The sequence below is a fragment of the Heterocephalus glaber genome, unplaced genomic scaffold (genome assembly GCF_053883595.1).
Source record: "Heterocephalus glaber isolate CG9 unplaced genomic scaffold, H.glaber_assembly_v1.0 deba00001497, whole genome shotgun sequence".
NCBI lineage: Eukaryota > Metazoa > Chordata > Mammalia > Rodentia > Bathyergidae > Heterocephalus > Heterocephalus glaber.
The window spans coordinates 9,878,654-9,897,468 of record NW_028258320.1 but is presented as its reverse complement, the minus strand read 5'-3'; positions in this window follow the sequence as shown (position 1 = coordinate 9,897,468).

Below are 18,815 nucleotides of genomic sequence, written 5' to 3'. Positions count from 1 at the left end.
TCCTTGGTGGCCTCCAAGGACCCCCCTCCAGGCCAGCAAGACAGATGGGGAGAGAGTAACCACCTCACAGGTCCAGTCCCAGAGGACAGGCCACAGCTCAGACCTGCCATTATTTGGGGCTAGGGCTGCTGGCAGCTGCCAGGAGGGGAGGGTGGAGGGACCGGACAGACAGGGCCATCCAGGAACGTCACCAACAGGAAGTCCTCCCCACACAGATTTTGGGTTGTGTGCTGGACACTGTGCTGATGTGCAGCTGGAGTGTCACCTAGCTGTCCACAGCCCCGTGGGACAGGTATTGTCACCATCTGAGCTAATCATCTCATCCCTAAGACCTCAGAGAAACCAGGCAAGGGGACAGATGGAGCCACAGTCCTGGCCTTTAGAGAAAGAGAGAAAGATGCCAGTAGAGAACACAGCTCCCCCCAGGGCTCCTTTCAGGAGTAACTCTAGGAAGGATAGGGCTTCTAGGGCCCAGGGCACGGAGGCTAAGTGGTGGGTGGTGAAGTCCTCGGTGGCCTTACTCCTTGTTTGTGTTAGACAGAATAATGGCCCCAGTGAGGGATACCTCTAGCCTTGGACCCTAGCATGTGCTAGGTTACAAGCAAAGGAGAATTAATGTTGCAGATAGAATCAAGGCTGCTAGCCTGCTGGTTTTGACATAGAAAGAGCGCCCTGTATTGCGGGCCCAACATCATCCCAGGGTACACAAGAGATGAGCAGCATGGAAGGGACTTGTTCTGACATTTCTGGCTTTGAAGAAAAAAAGGGACATTAAGTCAAGGAATGTGGCAGCCTCCAGATACTGGAAAAAGCAAAGAACCGGATTTTCTCTTAGAGCCTCAGAAAGAAAGCAGCCCAGCAGACACTTTGATTTTAACCTCACAAGACCCACTTTGGAGTTCTGACTTCAGTGCAAACCCATGTTCTTTCGGGTCCCACATCAGCGGTTATAGGAATCCAGTACACCATCCGCACTCCCAAAGCCCGCCAGGGATGGATACCTTTAAGTTCTGCCAAGTCTATCATTATCAAATCCAGCCTTGTGGGTCTCTGAATTGTCTCCCGAGATTGGTTTCCAGTGCATGTGCTCTGTCCCCCTCTGCCCTGAATCCTCCAAACTCTTTGCCTCTCCGGTGTTTAAAGGGATCGGTCATGGAATAAGCTCCTCTGTAGTCTTTTCTTCCCTTTGCCCAGCATTCCTCAGAATCCAGTTCTGATTGCACCTCCAGACACCCCCCTCAAATCTCATTCCTTGCTCCAAGCTTCCCATTGAGTTCTGGGGCCTGCTGGTGCCCAGGCCAAAGTTCCCACAGCACAGACTCAGTCCACCTGCCAGTGAGGTATTTGAGAAGGATGGGCAGCATGGTTTCCGCTGGCTGAGTGGTCTTAGACAGACCCAGGCCCTCTCTGGACCTCCAATGCCTATCTGTGCAATGGGATGGAGTTCCTCGAGCTCTATGGGAAGTCAACTCCCAAGCACCTGCCTTCTCTCCATTCTGCTTGTCATTGGGAGGAGAGGAGAGGGGAGGGAGGAAGGATGGGGAAGAGAGGGGAAGACAGGGAGGAACAGAAAGGACAGGGAGGAGAGGGGAGACATTCGTCTCTACAGAAATTGTATTCGAATGTTTTATTATGTTCTCTGGCTCGGGCAGCACCTTAGTTAATGGTGTGTCAGATGATGATCCAAATTTATAGCTGAAGGTTTACATCACAGACAGCTGGAATGAATGACAATAAATTAATTTAAAGTGCTACCAAAGTGTTCCCCAAAGTATATGTGCTTATGAGCTCTGTGCTAATAATTTATAAATGCATGCCTTTTATAATCCCGGTCTTAAGTCTCGAAAGCAGCTAGTTAAAAAGCAGTCACATGACATAAATTATTTTCATTAATATCACAAGAGCATGATTAAGGTGGTGGGAATGGTGGTCACCAGTCCATGGTTTCTGCAGCCAACCATCTCTTCCCTCCTCCTCGCCTCTGTGCTGAGGGGCTTGGAGCTCACAGGCCTCAGCTCTGTCTACTTCAGGACCCCCTCATGCTCCCCCCACACCCTGAGCCCACTTTCCCGGGGGAGGAGGGTGATGAAATTCTCATCTGTTATGGTGTCCCTCCTCTCAGGAGCTGTTGTGACATCTTCCTGCTCCTCAGGCAGAAGAGAGCAAACAGCTTCTGCATGCAGACAATCAGGCCAGAGATTCTTCCAGGGGAGGAAGGGAGAGAGAAAGAGAGAGAAACAGATGGAGAGAGAACAGATTAGAGGGACACGGAGAACACAGAGGAGAGATGGAGACAGAGAGGGGAGAGAGAAAGAGAAAGGAGAGAAAAGAGGAGGAGGAGAGAGACAGAGAAGAGAAAGGGAGAAAGGAGAGGAGGAGAAAGGAGAGAGGAGAGAGGGAGAGGACGGAGGGAGAGAGAGAGAGAGAGAGAGGGAGACTCACTGAGCCTCGGTTGTTTCACCTGCAAAAGGAGCATCACAACACAGACCTCCTAGGGCCCTTGGCAGAATTGAGTAAGGCCACATATTAGCACTCAATAAAATGCTGTTATTAGCTGTTGTCTTCCACTACTAACCTACAAAGGGAGGGCTGACCTCCAAGTGATTTCTACCACTGAGACCTTTGTGGTTGGTTGAGCTGCTCACACCCTCTTGATAACACCAAGTGGACTCTCTCCTCCTTGGGCCTCAACCCAAACCTCTCCTCTCTTCGGCCATGCCCAGTACAGGTGCCCCATGGCCTATCTGGGCTGTGATCTTGGTGGATCCCTCAGTAATGCTCTCGGAGGCTCACTTTCCCCTGTGTCATATTAAAGACTGCTCGATGCTTTACAGCTTCTCCTCCCCAAGATTTGGGGTCCAGTCTCACACCCACCCTTTGAAAGTGGGGTGGCCTGTGACCTGCGTTGACCCATAGAATGTGACAGCAGTGGCACTGTGTAACTTCTAACATCAGGTCCTAAGATATCTGCAGCTTCTGCTTTGGAGTATCTCCAGCAGGCACAAAAAGCCCAGCAGTCAGGAGAGAAGAGAAGAGGCACTACCATGGTAGAGGGAAAGGACCCTGAAGTGGCAGCCTCAGCTGAGCCATGGCCCACCTCAGCCCTGCCATGTGAGTGAGCTGTCTCCAGGCTCTGTTCAACCCACAGAGGTCTGCACTGCATGGACCAGAAGAAGCGACAGCTGAGCCCAGCGAGTGGAGATGAATGGCTGCTGCCCCAAGGCCCTCATTCAGGGGTTTGACCCACAGCAGCAGATCCCTGAGATGCCCCCCTCTACTGACAGCTTTGCCACCCAGCCTCCCCATCTGAAGCCTCCATGGGTCCTGGACCCCTCACCCTCATTGGCAAGCAACCACACTGCAAAGGAGACCTGTGTCCCAAACTGTCTCCCCTCTGCCACTCCTCCCAGAGGCTCATCTCTCAGGTTCCAGGCACTGGCTGTCCTTGCATCCTGCAGAGAAGCTCCACTGACCCTTGGATGGAGCACATCCTCCTCCTTCCCACACTCCCTTGGCTCCCAACACAATCTCTGGGTCCCCTGCTCTGCCTTTCCATGCCATTCCCTGCAGTCTTGCTGGTCTGTTCTTGCTCCGCCTATTGAGATCTCAGGTCTCTATCTTACATCAGCATCTTCCACCCTCAGGCTCACTTCCGGGCAAGCCACCCATCTCCTGTGTGCCATTTTTCCAAGTCTGTGTCCAACCCAGGTGCCCAACTGCCTCCTGCACATTCCATGTGGGACCCTGCAGATACATTAATCTCGCAGCTCCCACACTTACCCATCTCCTTCTTACTCCCATCCCCAGGTCTGTCTGGCGCTACATTAGACAGCTCTCCGGGTCCCCAGTCTGGACTCAGTCTTAGTCCATGCCTCCTCCCCATCAAACCAGTCACCAGATACTTGTGGGGCAACCTCTAAGTTGGTCTAAAATCTATTGTTCCCACTGTCCTTGCTCCTTCAGGTCCCCGCTGTCCCTTGGCTGGAGTTCTTGGAACACTGCCCTCTGGCCCCCTACACACGTTCTCAGTCCTTTTGTCACTGAGAAGTACTGAGACCCTAACTGTATCACCTTCCAACTTACATGCCATCAACAGATCCCAATCATCTGCCTGGTAGAAGCCCAGCTCCGTGTGGCTGATGCCCCTCACACCCTCCAGCCCATGTGTCTGCTCTCCACTCACACTGGACGCATCCCGACCCCACTGTGTGTTCCCACAAGGCCTTCACACTGGGATTCCTCGGCCAGAATGCCCTTCTCCCCTCCATGGGCTGCAGAAAGTCTATGGTCTTGGCCTTCCGCAGGGCAAATGCTGAACCCTCCTCCACGAGCGAGAGCTGGCTACCTCACTGTCCGCTCACCTGCCCCTACCACCTCCACCCTCACCTGTCTCCATCTCTACCCTCACCTGCTTTCCTTCCCTTCCTCCAGGAACTCACCTCCCACATGTTACCTCCTTGGGGAATGATTAGCCTCTTGGGGAACACTCAGCTCAGGGTGGGCAGGAGCCGTCTGCCACAGTACAGCACAGTGGTGGGCACACCTGTGACTTAGGGAGTGACAAGCATCGTACCTGCCCCCCCCCTCACCTCATCCTCCCATTCCCTCAAAGCCAGGCCCTAACAGATCTATAGTGAAGTCTCCATGTCCGCCTTCACTCACCCCCTCAGCCATTTGATGCCCATTCCTGGAGCACTCACTATGTTCCAGCCCCCGTGGCCAAATCAGTGACAAATGAACGAATCATCAAATTACTCAGATGTGCAAAAGATCAAACTCCTGGCACACACAGCAGTGTGGATGGCTCTCTAAAGCAATACACTAAGTAAAAGCTGAACACCAACACTACCCACTGGCATCATCATATGACATCCTAGAAGAGGTGACCTATAGAGACAGGAAAGAGATCAGGGTTCCCAAAGCTGGAGTCTCAAGAGAAAGAGTCAGGGGGAGCTGAGCTGCCTTTTAGATATCTCGGAAGTCACCAACATCTCTTCTGCCACTTCTAGCCACCAGAAGCCTGTCACTAAAGCCAACCCTTTAGAATTAGAGGCCATTTTCTGATGGGAGGAGTGTCCAAGAACGTGAGAACCTCTTCTTAAACATTGTGGGTCTAGCTCAATTGCCAAGCAATGCCATGTTCACCAGGCACGGTGGCCATGGGCACCGACATCCATGGTGTCTGCAGGTAACAGAGCTGCAGACACTGGGTGGACTGAAAGCAGTGCCTCTGTAGTGTAAGAACATTATTATAATGATGCTAATGAGTATCTGGGAAGAAAAGAAAGTCACCCCAATCGCTATTCTCTGCGTGAGTGTAAGTCACTGCCCCGCCTGTGCCTCAGTTCCTTGATCTGTAAAAGAGACCTGACTATACATGTAACAGTGTTATTGATGGTTATGTGAAGTGCTGCAGAAAGCACATGGCACATGGTAATTCCTAGTGGCTCCTGAGCTGCCTAGAGAAATAAATGATATACGGTTGCGACTGGCCTGACATATGAACGACTTGGATTAATTAGGTTAATGGAAGATTCATCTGCCTCTGGTTGTCTATAGTGTGTACCCAGGTAAACATCCAGATCTCAGCTGTATTGACGTAGTTACAACCAGCCCTCGGGAACTGATCAAGTTCATAAGTCAGGGGCCCACTGTAATTTACAGAAAGAGCTGAAAGTCATACCTGGGACATGGAAATTAACCGGTTACATGTTATTGTCACTGTAGTTACAATAACGATTGCTAGTTATAGTCTTCCCAAGACCTGCAGTATGATGTCAAAGATCCTAGACCATCATTCCTCTGTTAACACATTCCTGCCTACTCCTGCCACCCCAGCTCACCTCTAACCTTCAGTGGATCACATTCACCATCCTGAATGTGCTGTGAACACACAACCTTCCCCTGTGCAGCCTATTCTCCCAAGATCCCCCATCCATGCCTCTTCCTGTTACCTTCTGCTCATCACAAACATGGGTGTGGGAATCCAAAAGAGATGGCCAATGAGTCCACTTCTTGCCACAACACAGTAACTAGCTCTATCATCATTAGAAGAAGAGAAGGAAGAGGAAGAGAAGGAGGAGGAAGAGGAGGAAGGGAAAGAGGAAGAAGAAGAGAGGAAGAGAAAGAGGAGAGGAAAAGGGAGAGAAAAGTAAAGAGGAAGAGGATGAAGAAGGAGAAGAGGGGAAGGAGGAGGATCAGGAGGAGAAATATCTGTTTTCACACTGAAGAACAGACTGCTTGTTCCTGAGCAAAGGAAACAGAAGGAAAGCTCCACGATGGTCTCAGTCTTCCAGCTAGACACCCATTCCAGACCACTGAACAGACAGCAGGAACCCAAGTGGAGCGCAACAGTCTATGAGGTAATGAGATAGAGGCTGAAAAGGTTTGAAGTGTGTGGCGGGGGGCAGAGACCAGAGAGGAGGGAGCTCCAGAAACCTGCATGGGAGTCCTCCTGAGCCTGTGCCTGGATTATACGCTGCGTGTGCCTAGGGTGAGACTCAGTGTGGCAGGGCAAAACCAGGGCAACTGACCAAAGCGCTGGGCAGTGGTCTTGCTCACACAGAGCTGGGCGGCTCGGAGTCACAATCAGTCAGAGCAGAGACACTTCCCTGGTCAGCTTAACAGTGGTTTAAAATTACCTAGAAAATAGCCGGGGATTTAGCTCAGTGGTTCCACCACCTGCCTCGCAAACACCAGGTCCCGAGTTTGATCCCTGGTACCAAAAAAAAAAAAAAATTTCCTGGAAAGAAGCAACCTGACCCACAAGTCAACTAGCTGCCAGTCAGAGCAATTTCTTACTCTTTGAAGAAAGAAAACAAACCCAAGCACTTGACAGTGCAATATCACAATTCCAGCATCCAAACAGAAGCTACCAGACACTAGGACAATGTAACTCATGCTAGAAGGAAAGTAATTCAATAGAAACAGATCTAGAGGACAGAAATTATGGAATTAGCAAATAAACTAAGATGTTGTAACAAATTAAACTAGTTACTACAAAAAAATAAAGATTTTAAGAGTGAACATGAAAATAATGAAGAGGGAAGGGAGAGGAAAGAAAGGGGAAGCAAAAAGAAATTAAGATGTGCTATGTGCCTGTACCAACTCCCTGTGATGAATATAGTCATTATCTACTCCAAAGATGTTCTAATAAGAATTAAAATTAAAAAGATAATGAAGAGATAAGTAGAAACTATAACAAAGAAGCAAAACTTTTACAGCAGAAAAATACATGAAATGGAAATTTTGCAGGAAGAAATGAGTAGTTAATAGCAGGCTGTAGACAAAAGCATGTAGGAATTTGAAGACTGGACAACAGAAATCAGGAAAGATTTTGAACTGAATGAAAAATCAAAGATATAATATGTCAATATTTATGAGATGCAGCTAGAAGAGTGGCTGGTAGAAATACATAGCTTTAAGTCTTTATGTTAACAGAATGAAAAATTTGAAAGATTTGTGCAGAAAAGAGTTAGCAGAGCAGGGCTGAGACTGGGAGACACAGAAAACTCTGCATGCAGGGTTGGCCCTTGGTTGGCACCTGGCACCTTGGATTTCAGCAGGTCATTTCCTGATAAAAGTGACTGGGTGTGCCTGAATTGCCTTTGGAAATAAGATGCTTTGTGCAGAATGCTGCTCTCCTGCTGGGAATCTGGAATACTGGCATATGCCACATAGCAGGTCCAAAGTGGGGAGCCCCCAGTAAAAGCCTAGGTAAAACAAATAACCCCAGTTAAACCAACTTCCCTGGAAGACAGATCTCGTATGGGCTCTCATAGCTGGTTGTTAGAATAATTTAGGTGCATCCTATGTGACGCCATTCCAGCAGATTCTTGAGTTTGTGCGTGGTTCCCTTCAAACTTCACCCGTGTGCCTTCTCTCTTTGCAGTTTTGCTTTGTATCTTTTGCTGTAGGGAATCTTAACATTGAGTGTGGATATGGGCTGAATCCTGTCAGTCTTCCTAGGAAACCACTGAACTTGGGGACTCTCAAATTATCATTGATTCACCTAAGAAAGTTTGAAAAAGGAAAACCGAATTAAAATCTAAGTAGAAGGATGGAAACAATAAAAGAATAGAAATCAATGAACTAGAAAATGGGTATACACTGGACTAAAGAGATTCAATGAAACCAAAAGCTTATGCTTTTAAAAAAAAGTCAGTAAAAATCAATGAACCTCTAGGTAGACTGATCAAGAAAAAAGAAACAAAACACATATTCTGATATCAGGAATCAAAGTGAGTTCATTACTACAGATCTTACAGCTGTTAAAAAGGATAATAATTGAATGTTATGAACAACTTTAAGATAGTAATTTGGGTACCTTAAGTAAAGGAGACAAGTTCCTTCAAAAACACAAAATACAAGAATGACAGAAGAAAAATAAAATATAAAGAGTGCCAAGTCCTTGACAGAAATTGAATTCATGAAACCTTCCCACAAAAGAGACTCGGGGCCTGTAAAGCTTCATAGTGGATTTTATCAAACTTTTAAGTAATAAAGAATCCCGATCAAACACAAACTCGTTCAAACCACAGCACAGGCAGGAAGCTTCCTGATTTAGTTCACATGGTCAGCATTACTCTGATACCAACTTCAGACTAATACTAATATATTACAAGAAAACTATAAACCAATGAAACCTCTCCCATATATCTTCCACATTTATTATTAGTGCCTATTAATGGGTTTCATTTTGGCAGATTGTACATGCACATAACATATTTTAATCATTCCCCCACCACCCCCTAACCTCCCTTTAACTTAGTTTCACATGTTTTTTGAAGGGCTCAATATGTATAATGTATTTTGGTCAGACTTATGCCTCTAACTACCCAACCTTACACTTCCTCATCATATTGAGCAAAATAAGTCAGACTCAGAAAGACAAATAGCACATGTTCTCCCTAATACATGAAATCTAAAAAAGACGACAGGAATGTAGGAGACCATTATTAGATAAGAGGTAGAGGAAAGGGGCTAGTAGATATTTTTTAAAACAGCAATTGATAAGCTGATTCTAGAATTTATATGCAAATGAGCAGGACTTCCTAGAATATCCAAAACAGTAGTAAAAACAAACAAAATTGGAGGACTTACAGTGCTTGATATCAAGACTTACTATACAGCTAACAGTAATCAGGAGAGTGTGGTATTGATACATAGAAAAATATGGGATCAATGGGATAGAATAAAGTCCCAAAATAGTCTCACACACACACACTCATACCTATGCATCCGATCTTTACAAAAGTGGCAAGGTTATATGGTGAATAAAGGCTTATATTTGCAAGAAGTGTTAAAGTAAATGGATATCAGACTTCCAGTTTCCATTGTCACACATGAGAAGTTTGGAAGTTGTCACTCTTATTCTCAAAACGAGAGAAGATGGGCAAACTAAAGATCAATGACTCTTCTTAGATCCATTAGAGATCTGCCCCCAGAATTACAGAGACAAATGGATATTGGATTTCACAACTCACTGGGAACTGCTGCAGGCACCTGTACTGGGTTTCTTTTACCCAGTACATCAGGTTCAACTTTCAGCAAAAGCCTTGCAAGACATTTTTAAAAGACAAACAAAACACACAGTTTGAAGAGACAGCATCAGAATCAGATTCAGATATGGCAGGGATCTTGGAATTGTCAGACCATGATGAATTGAAAATAGTCATGGTTAATATGCTAAGTGCGATAAGAAAACAAGAACAAATCAGTAATATAACAGAGAAGTGAATATTCTAATAATGAATCAAAAATAAATGATAGAAACTTCCAAAACTGAAAAGCAAAGGAGAAAAAGATGGAAAGAAAGAGGACAGAATATGCTTGGACTGCAAGACTACAAAAGGTACAATACATATGCAATGAGAAGATCAGAAGATGAGGAAAGAAAGAAAGGAATAGAAGAAATATCTGAAGCAATAATGGGTGAGAATTGCTGCAGAATTAATGCCTAACACCAAACACGGGCCCAGGAAGCTCAAAGGTCAGCAAGTAGAATAAACTCCCCAAAACTACCTTGTCATATTCAAACTGCACAAAAATCAAAGATAAAGAAAAGTCCTGAAATAAGTGAAAAGCAAAAGAAAACCATGATGTGTATGCCAGGGGCAGAATAATATTACATTTCTCAGAAATCATTCAGGCAAAAAGAGTAGGATGGAATATTTAAAGTGTTGAAAGAAAAAACATCGACCTCGAATTCTGTACCCTGACAAATTATCCTTCAAAAGTAAATGAGAAATAAAGGTTTTTCAGATAAACAAAAATTGAGGAAATTTGTCTCCAACAGAACTCCCTTGAAAGACATGTTAACAAAAATTCTTCAGAGAGAAGGAAAATAAAATGGGTCCAAAACTAAGATCTGTGTAAAGAAAGAGTATCAGAGAAGGAATATGTGAAGGAAAAATAAATTTGGGGGGTGGGTACTGGAATCGAACTTGGGTCCTTGCGCTTGCGCAGCAGGCAGCAGAACCATTGAGCTAAATCCCCGGCCCTAAAATTTTTATTTTATGTATTTCGACACTAGGGATTGAACACCCAGGACCTTCACATTGACTTATATCCCCAGCCCTTTTTAAAATTTTTTATTTTGAGTCAGAGTCTCACTAAGTCATTAATTACTCAGGCTGGGGTTGAATTTATGAGCCTCCTGCCTCAGCCTCCTAGGCTAATGGTACTATTATTAGGTGTGATTCTATACCAAAATGTATAGGTACACAAAATATCACATTCTTTTTTTTTTTTTTCTTTTTGCAGCACTAGGGTGGAACCCAGGGCCTTCCATGTGTTAGGCAAGTGCTTTCTCACAGAGCTACATCCCCAGCCCAAAAACTCACATTCTTAATTTTTCTTTTTTCTTTTTAGATTTTTTAAATTAATTATACTGGTACATTTAAGGTATACAATATAATGACATTCATCATTGGAAATTTACATAATCCATCTTGGTTCTTATTTTTTCCCCATTCCCCTGTCTTCCCTTCAACCCCTCCACCCCTCCCTATCTACAAAGACTTTGTTTCCATTTTTCATTTTCTCATATTAATCCCATTCCCTTCTTTCCTTTCCCCTACCCCTCCCACTTCCCCCTCCCCTTTGCCCCTTTTCTTCCTATTTCACATTATCTATTATACCTTTTAGTCCTTATTTACACTTTCAGTTTCTCACACTAGAGAAACTATTTGGTATTTACACGTGTGTCCTATTTATTTCACTTAAGAGTATCACCTCAATGTGCATCCATTTAGCTATAAATGTCTCTAGTTTCTCATTCTTTATGGCTGAGTAATACTCCATTTTATATAAAACACACACACACACACACACATTTTCTTTATCCAGTCTCCAGTTGATGGGCAATTGGGTTGTTTCCAAGTTTTAGCTATCATGAATTGTGCTGCTATGAACATGGGTGCACATATATCGCTGTGGTATGATTCTTTTAATTCTTTGGGGAAGATCCCCAGCAGGGGAATAGCTGAGTCAAATGGGACTTCCAGTCCTAGTTCTTTGAGGTATCTCCATGCTGATTTCCACAGTGGTTGCACCACTCTACACTCCCAACATTCTTAATTTTTCTTTTAACAAACTAGCTTCTGGCCAGGAGTAGTGGTGCATGCTTATAATTCCAGCACTCAGGAGGCTGATGCAGGAGGATTGCCAGGAGTTGAAGGCCAGCCTGGGCTACATAGTGAGTTCAAGGCCAGCCTGAACGGCATAGAGAGATCCTGTCTCAATAAAAACAAAAATAAGAAAGTAGCTTCTGGCCACCCAACCACTCTGTTACAGTGGGGCTTCCACTTCCCAGCTCTGTTAGGAAGGCTGAGACTTCCTGGTGCCCAGGAAGCAGGGCCTGGATTTCAGCGTCCAGTCTGTGTTGGCCATGGCTGAAGTTCTTGTGGTCTCCTGGGGTGCTGCTTCCCCTCCTGCATGTCCAGACCTCATGCCCTGGGAGCATCCTGTGCCACCTCACATGAAGAGGGAGCCCTGGGTTCAAGGCCGTCTCTGTGACAGCCCCAGAGGAAGGAACCGAAAAGCCCTACCACCAGCAACTTGACCAGTTACCCTGAGTATCCTGAATCTGAAAATTCAAAATCCAGAACGTTCCAAAATCTGAAACTACTCAAGTGTCAATAAGACATCACAAGCGGAAAATGCCCCACCACGAACTTCTGTTTCACACACAGAATTATTAAAAATACTGCATAAAATTATCTTCAGGCTACTTGCATAAGGCATACAGGAAACATGAAGCTGGTGTTTGGACCTGGGTCTCCTCCCCAAGATACCTCACTGTGCACGTGCAAATACCCACAGCCACTGGAGGAGGCCACAGGTGGGACTCTGTCCTGAGCCTGGGGTGGGCTGTGTGGGCAGCTTGGCCTCTGTCAGTCTTGCTCCCGACCGGAAGGTCCCTTGTTTTTTTTTTTTTCAAAAAGGGGACTCAAAGTCCCATTGGGTGGCCTCCCGGCCTCCACCTCTCCCCTTGAGGTCTCCACTCTGCTGCCCACAGAGCCTTTGGAGCATGGTCTCAACCAGGCCACTCTCCCTCCCCATCTCCAATAGCTCACTATCACCTCAGCCCGCTTCTTCCTCAGCCTGGCTAACAGCTGAAACTTCTTAAGGTGCTTGTCAAACACACCGGGTCCCAAATCCTTGCCTCACAGCTTAACAGAGTCCACTGAGTCTTGGGGATTTCTCTAAATTTCTCATTTGATAGCTAAGCCATCGGAGAGCACAAGTGAATTGCCCATGGCCACACAGCATGAGGTTTAGAGTCCTAATCCAGCTCATAGGGCTCCTGGCTTGGCTGGGAGAGCCCAGCCTGTGCACAGAGGGAGAACAGCAGCCAAGGAGGAAGGAGGTAGGTGGTGATCTCCGAAGGGGCAAAGCCCAGATTACAAATCTAGAAGCTCTGCCCTTAGCTCTGCTGGCTGGGCTCCAGCTACCTGCTGTAGGAAATGGCCAGGAAAGGCCCTGACCCTCACAGGCTTCCCCAGGGTTGTGAATGAATCCTGTGATGCCAAACTGGAGCTGTGCACAACCCTTTACCTGCACACACTGTGCCTTTGCACGGGAGCCAGCAGCCAGGCTTGTGGGTACAGCCTCCAGCAGCCCAAATCCCCCACAGCCCCAGCTGCCGCCCACACCCCGTGGGGCTTTGCGGGCCCAGTGCACAGCTCGACACCCCTCCCCAGAAGGAAGCTTTCTTAAAGCATCAGAAACAAACTTTCCTGTGCACTGCGCTTGCCGGTGACAGGAAAAGGAACATCACTTCAGAGAGGAAAGGCCCAACCTGGGGGCGGGCCGGAGCCAGGCTGAGGCCACAGCTGCAAGGAGAGAAACTGAGATCTGATAAGGGTGCCGCTCAGTGGCTGGGAACAGACATGATGAGGTCCCCAAGGCTGGGGTTAGAGGTGCCCGGTGGCACCCACTCTGTCTGGGCACAGAAGCCCCAGGGCCAGGCTCCAAGAGCCATCCTCTGGGGACAGGCTGGTTCCCAGGCTGCTGCTCTAGGCTGTCCCCTCCCTGGGTTACTCTGAGAAGCGATGGTTCTGGACGTGGGACCAGCAGAGACTCGAAGGAAGAACAGACACAGGTCCTGGGCAGAGACAGAGGATTTGAGTCTGGTTAACAGAGAAGAGCAGGAATGGTGCTGCAGCGAGAGGAACAGCACAGGAAAGGCTAGGAGGCCGGAAGGCGGCATGGAGCCCGCCACGCCCTGTCCCCAGGGCTGGGCCGCATGGTAGAGCCCCAGGCGGCCCTCAAGGACCCCAGAGCTGAAGTGCTCAATGCACCATTTCGACATGTGGGAAAATGGATGCACCTTGGGACCAAACGCTAAGCAAAATAAATCAGGCAGAGAAGGTTAATTACCACATGGTTTCTCCTATGTGAGAAACTCAAATTATAAATAATGTAAAGAGCAAAATAAAAGATGATAGAAAACACAGAGGTAGACCTTTTATAGATGGGAAGGGGATCTAGGGTTGGAAGAAGAGAGGAAAGGAAGATAAAAAGGACTAAGATGCAATACGTATATGTACCAACTTCCCACGATGAATGTATTCATTATGCATTACAAACATGCAGTACTCAAAAAAATGAAATTTTAAAGCCCCCCAGAGCAGCTCTGAAAGTGCCTGCCCTGTGCTCCTGACTTCCTGGGCGGCGCCCCTTGCAGGGCCAGACCACCCTAGAAGAGGTAACCAGGGTCACTGGGCCTGCCTGGATGTCCACGAGGCCCACCCAAACTGAGGGTACAGGGGCTTCTGCCAGTGCCCACCTGCTAAACACCATCCCTCCAAAGAACCAGGGGCAGGGGCTCCTCAGCCCACCCCAGGAGTTTCCAGGAAGTCCAGTGAACATGTTTGTACCCCTCTCTAGAAACTGCCAATCCCTGCAGAGGGCAGTAAGAAGTGGGTGAAACCGCTGGAGGAGGGCCAGGCAGGAATGGGGGCAGAAGTGCTAGGACTACAACTGTCCTCGTCTCCATGGCCACTGCAATGGCCAGGGCCAGATCTGTCCCCATTCAGTCCCTGCGGCCTTGTCCAGGAAGGCCCATGTGCTCACATCTGGGCACACTTCTCCCTCTGACCCCACGGAACAACTTCATGTTCTCATTGCTGTCATCAACAAACTGAGGGCGGGAAATACAGAGTGACTTGTCCAGTGTCCCACCAGGTAAAACAGAGCAAGGCCCACATCCAGATCCAAGTAGAGGTCTAGAATCCAAGTAAAATACCAGCCAGAAAAGGAGCCTCTGGGAGCCATGGAGGTTTCTGAGCAGGGGAGTGGCATGATCAGGCGGATCATGGGAAAGCAGGCTGAGGGCCTTGAGCTTGAAGGCAGTGAAGTCATCAAAGCACAGGCAGGCAGTGAGGTGGCGAGGGGGAGCAGGGGCTGGGAGAGGCTGGGAGGCCAGATGGCCATGGATCCCACAAGAGCGGGGCAGAGGAGGAACAGAGGGGAGGTGAGCTAGGCTGGGGTGGGAGGCATCAGGAATGAGCTCACAGCGCCCCCAACATCCGTCCACCTCCCCAGACAGGAGCAACAGGGGGCTCCCCAGCAGGCTGTGGCTCCCCCAGGGCAAGGGAGCCCCCCGAGCCCACCACAGGGTACCCACTGCCTGCCAACGCTTCAGGCTCCTGTACCCACCTCGTTTTTCTTAGCTGATTCCCATGCCAGATTGATGAACAACGTAATAAAGGGGGCAATCACATTATTCCTGAATGCATTTTAATAAAAATCAAATAAAAGCAATTATGTGAATTTCCAAGAGGATCACCTCTCCTCCTTTCCCTGAGGTAGGAAACGGAATGAATTCAGGAAATCATTAAAATCAGAAACCCGAGCTGGCTGCCACCGTGAAACTGGCTGCCTCACAAAGACAGCAGGGAAGCCCGGTCCCCAGCGGCAGTGTGGGCGCCTTGCTTTAGCTCTTTCAGTGGCAATTCCACCTGTGGGTGTGGAAGGGTAATTAAGGGCCAGGAGAGATGCTTTGAACTAGGTCACCTCTGCCCCGCCAATGCCAACTCCCCAGCTTCACAGTGGTCCCAGACTCCAGAGGGAAGCAACCCAACCTGGCATCTTGGGGCGGTGGGGAGCTGACCCGAGGCTCAAGAGAGGGTCCCCAAACGAACATGGCTCTCCTATGAGGAACATGTAGCCTTTGGCCCAACTGGAGGCGCAGTGCTGGGCACCCAAGGACAGATCCACAGAGCATCCACGGTGTTTGCTGTCCATGCAGTCCTCCAAAACCCCCAAGAGGCGTGGCCTGGTGACCTGCAGGTCCTTTCTGGTGTCTCCTGGGTTATCCTCGCCTCTTATGACTCTGGATTGGTGTGCTCCCTTGGGACTGAGGCCACTGCAGCCCGAGGGCCTGAAATACCCAAGGTCACCTGGCTGGGAAGGCGATGCCAGGACTGGAATGGGACTCTCCTTGGGTGCAAGGCAGACCCGAGTCCTGTGGCTTGGCCAGAGGGGAGGGGGCAGGCGCTGGATGCCACAGGGCTTGTCCAGGTGTGGTGCTTATAAGAATGAGCACTGACCACTGACCACCTCAACTGCTGTTTCTGGCCCAGGCAGCATCACCATCTCTGGCATCATAAAGGAGTGTGTCCACCTTCTCTGTATAGGTTAGAGACTTGGCTTCATCTAAGGGAAGTGACCTGTGCACAACCTGCAACTGGGGCGAGACTCCTGGGTTCTGTCCACTGTGAGAGCCCACAGCTAGAGACCACAATTGCCAGGCTGCATAGCCAACCTCATCTGGAAGAGGCCTCACTCGGCTTCCGGGTGGTGTCTGGGTGCTGGGCAGATAGACGGGGATCTGCTACCTCTGTAGTCACACCAGATAATAATACACATTACTGTCACCCGAAGGACAGGCAAAAGTGGCCCAGGAGGGAGCCCCTGCCACACCTAAGTTCATCTTCTTCAGATGCCAGGTCCTAACCTCAGGTTGGGGGTCAGAGGGACAGGAATGCCGACAGCCATAGGACTCCTTTGGGGGAAGCTTGAGTGACAGAGCAAAGTGGGGCTGGATGGCCGAGGACCTGCTTTGACCATGTGTCCCTAGACTCTACCCATGTCCCCCGCGGGCACACAAACACATGTGTGTGCACATACACTGTGGCAGGTGTGGCTGGTCCTCAGTGAAGATGTTTGGTGGTGCTGCCCCACGCTGTCCAGCCCCACTCAGAACCCAGCTGCCCCAGATCCCCACTGCTCCCTGCAGCTATGGCGCCCAAGGGAATGTCCTCCAGGTGCAGTTTGAAGAAAAAGGACTCAGGAGAGGATTTGGGGCTCCTCAGGGCTGCTGGTCTCACGTCTGTGGTGGCCTGTGTCTAGATGTCCCCCCAAAGCCTCATGCAGTCTTTTTTGGAAGTGGCTGAATCTGGAATGTGTGATGCTGGGATTAAGGGAGAGTGATTACTAAACCACTACATGTGAGTGATCGGTTTGGCACCACCCTAACCCCGGTAGTCTAGATAGGATAACAGGGGCAGAAAGACACTGTTAAGATCCTCTTGTTGCTTTTGCTGTCTTCTGCCTCCATGAACTGTTGCCCCTCTGCCTTGGATCCAGCCAATTATGGACTGAAACCTCTATGAACTGTAAGCCAAATAAACCTTTCCCTCTTTTAACTTTGGGTGTCAGGTATTTTGTCTCAGCAATGAGAGAAAAGTAATAGCACACTGTTCCATCCCCACTGCTGGCTCCACAGCTGCCTCTCTGGCCTTGGGACCTCAGGGTCCTCCTCCAGGATGCGGAGGCAGTGGTACCTGGCTGCAGAGACTCTGGGACAGGAAGATGGGGTAGAAGGGCTCCCCATGGAGCTCTGCCCTAACCTTCCAAGCCTTGCACTCAGCAGGCACTCACTCCATAAGTATGTACTGTGTGATGCCCATAGAGAAAACAAAGCTGTCTGGGATGGAGAGCCAAAAGTTGAGAAAAGAAGCGCCCCTGCACACTCCACAGGGCTGGCAGCCGCGGGGCTCTGCCATGCACTCATGAGTGTGAGCATGTGTATGAATGAGTGCATCCCTGCAGTCACACCCACCTACAGGCACTTGCACTGAACAACTTGCACGAGTGTCTTACATTCACACAGCAACACAGCAAATGGGTAAAGGGCAAACATGGGGCTGTCCAGGCTCAGATTCTGTCCTGGCCCTCTGAGAGCACCAGCTATGGGTCTGAAGCTCAGTTGCACCTGGGATCGTGCTGGCTACCAGTAACACTGCCCTGGGACAAGGGCTGAGAGAAGGGCACCCAAGGACTGCAGTAGATCCAACAGGGAAAGCCTCGCCAAAGTGAACACTTGGAACTGCTGCTGGAAAGGGTCAGTTCTGGAGCAGCCCAGGTGGGAAGGGCCCTCAGGTGGCCACAACAGCTTATGCAAATGCTTGGTCACCTGCCTTGCCCAGGGAAGGCCCAGCTGCCCTGCTCCTGCTGGCTGCACCAGGAAGAAGTGTCCAATTTCAGAGCATTCACTAGAGTGAGGAGGCCAAGCTGGGTACTGAGGGGCACTGGAGGGAAAGGGCACCTGGGGCTGGGGTGCAGGTTGATCCTCACAATCTCCCTCTGTTGTTTTAGAGACGGCATTTCCCGGAATGCAGAATAGATGCAGGATCTCAAAAGGGCACCCACAGCTGTGCTCAAACTGTTGTTAAAAAGAGGAAGAGACCGGTTAACAAAATCTGAGTAGTGGTTCCCTGTAGGAGGTAGGGGGTGGGGGCGGTGGATCTTCCCTGGTGTCCATAATAATCCAGTTCTGAAGCAGAGTGGTCGTGAACCTTCTTTGTGATGTGTTTCATAGCCCACAAATGGTCTTTTATAAGTATGAAATATAATGTAATAAAAATTTTAATTGTGTTTATGCCCAAGTTTACAGGCTGTTCCAAGACCAGGTTGGCCTAGATGCCTCCATGATTGCCCGAAGTTGGCATTTTCACAGATACTTGGTCCTCTGCTCTGTGGCCAAGGGGAGCCCTGGACTCTTGTGCCAGCTCTGTGGGCTCCACAGAAGATTCCAGTCTTTTCCAGAACACGGCTGGCTATACATAGGAAAGGAGGGGACGGATGCCAGCCAACTCTCTCTCAGGCTTTGATTTTGCCCCTTCCTCTGTCTGGGTTTCAGTCTCCCCTCTGTATAGCAAGGGAGTCTGGCCAGGTTGTGTCCAAGGTTTGGTCAGACTTCACCTTTACCACACAGTAGCGTGGGACAGTTTGCTCACCTGTAAAGCAGGACTCATAGTAGGCACTGTGAAGAGTGTATGAAGCCATACACATCTGAGCAGTCC